Below are 4,584 nucleotides of genomic sequence, written 5' to 3'. Positions count from 1 at the left end.
AGTTTCATATTCGCTGTCATTGCCTCTGAATGAGGAGTAGTGGCAGGTCCAATCGTGGCAGCCCTGTTGTAGGAGCTTGTCTCTATGGGGACGTGTATTATTTTCAGCCTGCTAAACTGCAACACACCAGCACAAGCTGAGGGCGCAGTACGCCTGCGTAGGCAAGGAGAGAGAGAGAGAGAGAGAGAGAGAGAGAGAGAGAGAGAGAGAGAGAGAGAGAGAGAGAGAGAGAGAGAGAGAGAGAGAGAGAATATTGTGGTATATTTCTCTTTCTTCTTCCCTTCTTTTTTGTATTCAGTGATTATCATTTGTTTCTACACAAACACTAGCTGCTTACATACACTGCTACTCACATAGACTACTGATAGGCCAACTGTGTGGTAGAGGATGGGAGCTGAATACACAGCAACCCTCAACTGCCCATGCACAGAAAAAACACACACACACGCACGCACACGCACACACACACACACACACACACACGCACACGCACACGCACATACACAAACACACTAGCACATGCACACACTGATACAAGGGGAGAGAGGGATTTAATACGTTTTTGTTGGGTTATTCCCCACATGCACATGTAAACGTACACTACCACCTTCTCCATCATGTACGAATTGGCAGGCATATCTATCACTACAAAACTGTCACTGTACCAGCTCTCATAGCACAAACAGTAACCTGGTCAGCACCATGGACAGCAGTCCTCCTCCCTCATATAGCCTACAGCTGAATATTGGCCAACAAAAGACAGGTAGGCCTAATACTGGTTGACAATGACAGCAAACCCATTATCGTTGTTTGCAACCACAGATAATGGTATGATAATGTTTAACAGCAGAGCCCGAGTCAGCAGACAGGATCATGACATGGGTTGGCATGGGTTACAATTTAATACCTAACTCCTAACACAAATATACATATCTCAATATAATAATAATGATTGCAATTACCCTCAATGCACAGTGCTTTATATTATATTTTAATGGATTATACAAAGCAGTATGGTGCCCCCATTGACTAGAAACAATTCAGAAGCAATAGGCTATTTAAGGCTAGGCTAGAGCTTTTTGAACTTTTGTATTTAAGACTATAAAATTATGCAGCTTCTGCAAACAAAATACAATTCTAGTTACTGTTCCTGTTAAACAAATTAAAATATTATCAGTACAGTATTTAAACAAATATTTTTTTTTTTAGTGTAGTAAATTGAATTCCTGTAATTTCAAAAATGTAGTCAATCTCAGCCTATTACACCCTCTGCAGACTATTTCCATGTAGGTTTCAACCAGTTTTACATCTTAAAGTTTGCTACCTTCATTCTAGACACAAGGCCACAGCTCCACCCTCAGGCCGCCCTTGGAGGCACATATTTATGTGAACAGATTTTCTCCATAATGACCAACAAATGAATCGGTTTTTTTCCAGAAACAAATATCCACCACTTGACCGCTTTATTTTACAGCCCGCTAATTACGGTGTAACTAGTTTGTAATTATGGGGTACTAATAAAATAACAATGCTGTAGTTACAGGGTAACAAAACAAGAAGTCCGGGAATTAAGGGGTAACAATTTTGTAATTATGAGAGATTTATAAGGTAGTTATGGTGTAACTGTTTTTGTAATTACTGCATACTTAAAAAATAATTACAGGGTACAGTAACGTAATTAGGGGACAAAACAAATGTTATCGGTGCTTAAAGGTTCATGCACTGGAAAAAGGCCATTGTAAAGTGCTACCCATGTTTCTATTAACTACATGGGTTGATGCAGGGTGTTCTGGAAAAAAGAAACTATCCCCTCAGATATGATAGTAGGTAGTAGTAATAGGTAATAGTAATATATAGTAATAGTAGTAGGAAGTAGTAAGATTAGAATGAGCTAACTTGTGGCTTAAAACAGTGAAAGTGCAATAGGAATTAGCATTAAATAGATGTTTTCCACATAAAAAATATGGCATCTTAATAAAAATTCCAAATATTCAGTTATGTGTTTTTAATCATGTGTAACGTTAGTTTATAAACCATGTACGAAGTGAGACATCTCTGTCATCAAAGTTTACTGAGCCTGAGCTTCATCTGATGAATCATAATGCAGCTGGACAGAATGCAGCAGAGTTAATTTAGAATGTCAGTGTCATAAAGGAGCGATTGACCTGAACACAAACACAGACTCACAGTTTCATCTCTGATCGGTGTTCACCTGCAAACTGAGACAGAAAACTCACATTGCATTAATTTGGAGAAACATCAACAATATCTACCTTTTAGAAAGGAAAACATGGAGAGTGATTCCCATCTTGGTAAGCCACATGTATTTATATTTTTGTTATTTAACAGGAAAAGATTAGTACAGAGGATTTTGCTGAACAGACAAACAAGAGACAGACAGTCAGGATAGACTAGTTGTTTGTGGTGAAGGATTTACGTTTGTGTCCAGTTCTTCTGTAGTTTGATTTACATTGTAAATTCACAGTTAGATTTGTTGTTGAAACAAAACTATGATGAAAGGCATAAGATGAAGCTATGATGAAGCATGATGACCTTGAATGAAGCTACATCATGTGGCCTCATGGTTATTTGTTTCATGAAGATGTTGCCATTGCATTTCTTTCAGCATCCATGCAATCAAAGCATCTTCCTATCCACTTTACACAGTTGAACAACTGAATCATTTTATTTGAATACATTTATTTGCACACTACTGTTATAGTGTCTTTGCGCATTTCATCAAAACACACCTTTATTCCTGCAGTTATGGATAACCTGTATCCTACAGCAGTGAAAGTGTAATGGAATTAGTAAATATATGTTGTCCATTAACATTTTCTATACCTCTATTACTAACAATATAATCAATATTTGTTCTAAATGTGGCTGTTTTTTCACTGAGAGTCAATTTTGCTTTTAATATAGCACTTGTTTTCTGTAAAAAACAAACAATCAAAAACACATGCCCCACAGTAAATACAGTTTAGCAGAAAGTCACATCCATCCATCTGGTAATCGATGTTTGGAGAGGAGACCCTAGAGCAGCTGTTTGGTGACATTTCTGTAACAATATAACATACACAAAAAATATGGAACTTCAACACACAGTAACAGACTTAATTGAACATACAACAGCTTTATTGAATGTAATATACAGTATGTTGAGATGAAATATAATATGTCAGTTTTATAATATAAAATGTAAAATAAAAACCCTCATAATCCTTTTATAAAACAATTTAGGGTCTAAATACTTACTCCATAACTACAGGGAACAAGCACCGATAACATTTGTTTTGTCCCCCCTAATTACGTTATTTAGGCACATTAGTGAGGCAGGTTGTGTATAACCTGATCATATGGTACATGTGCAAGGTTAAAACTAACCAAAATTAATTATTTTATTTAACTAAATGCCATGCAGACTACAAAGCCACTGGTTTGTCATGTCAAGGATGTTAAGTAGCTTGAATGTTCGTAGACTATGGGACATTTAGAAACAAGCCAAAGATCATTATTTTGTTTTGTTCACTGAACAAAGGCAGTATAGACTGGCAGTACATGAAAATATATAAATAACTGTCCTTCAGCTCTATTCTGATTTCTCAGTGTATCCCTCACTGAGATTGAGTTTCACATCCCTGTCCTGAACACCAAATGGGTTTTCAGACAATTGTTGACCATCAGTTAGATCATGCAGCAGTCACAGAGAGCAGCTATTGGCCAAATTAGGCTAAATTTAGTGATATAGCGAAAAGCTTTGTCTTGTAGACCAAGTGCACCGTGGATTTTGAGAGGCTAGAGTGGCTAGACAAGGTAATACTCTTCTGTAGACACTGTGTATTGAATTTCTATGTTTTTCTTTTATTCAAAAGCCTTTAAAGTAATTTTGGGAACCACCACATCATCTGGGGAGAACATGATCCTGCTACTGTGATTTTCAGTTGACTGTGGGTCCAATGTTTTAAAGCATAATTTTGCCAAATAGCATTTTTATTGATAGAAGAGAACATCGTGGAGGGATACCATTTAGGAGAGATAGTTCCTGTTTGGGAGACAGGATCTACTTTTATTTTTAAATACAAATGTTTGTGTAAACCAAGAATAGAAATGCAAAATGAGGATGGACCAATTACGGCTTTGTTGTCTTAAAAGCAGGATCTGTTGTTGAATCTGTTCACCAACGTGTTAAATGTCAGTTTTCAGGCTATTTTCGTGGCCTCATTCAAATGAATGGGAAGTAAAAATCCAAACGCTACAAACTCGTCCAGCTGCATCTGATCTTGGTGATTAGTTTATATTCTGGTTTTCATGGCGGTCAAGAGCCAAATAACCCCCATGTTAAAACTAAGTGGAATATTGCTTTAAGCATCAGTAATGAAGCCTTCCTCTTTTCAGGTTCCAATTTACGCTGTGCTACTTCCAAGCCATAACCACTAGAGAGCGCCAGATAGCAGCTACTGTGGTGCCTTTCATATCACTGCTACAGATGCACCACCAAATCTGAAGAACAGATGAGGAGGCTATCTTGCCAGCCATGAGACATTTCAGAAAAAATATGAAAAGAGAGGAAACCAATAAATA

Source organism: Centroberyx gerrardi, chromosome 2 (genome assembly GCF_048128805.1).
Source record: "Centroberyx gerrardi isolate f3 chromosome 2, fCenGer3.hap1.cur.20231027, whole genome shotgun sequence".
Classification (NCBI taxonomy): Eukaryota; Metazoa; Chordata; class Actinopteri; order Beryciformes; family Berycidae; genus Centroberyx; species Centroberyx gerrardi.
Note: the sequence above shows the minus strand (reverse complement) of the source record.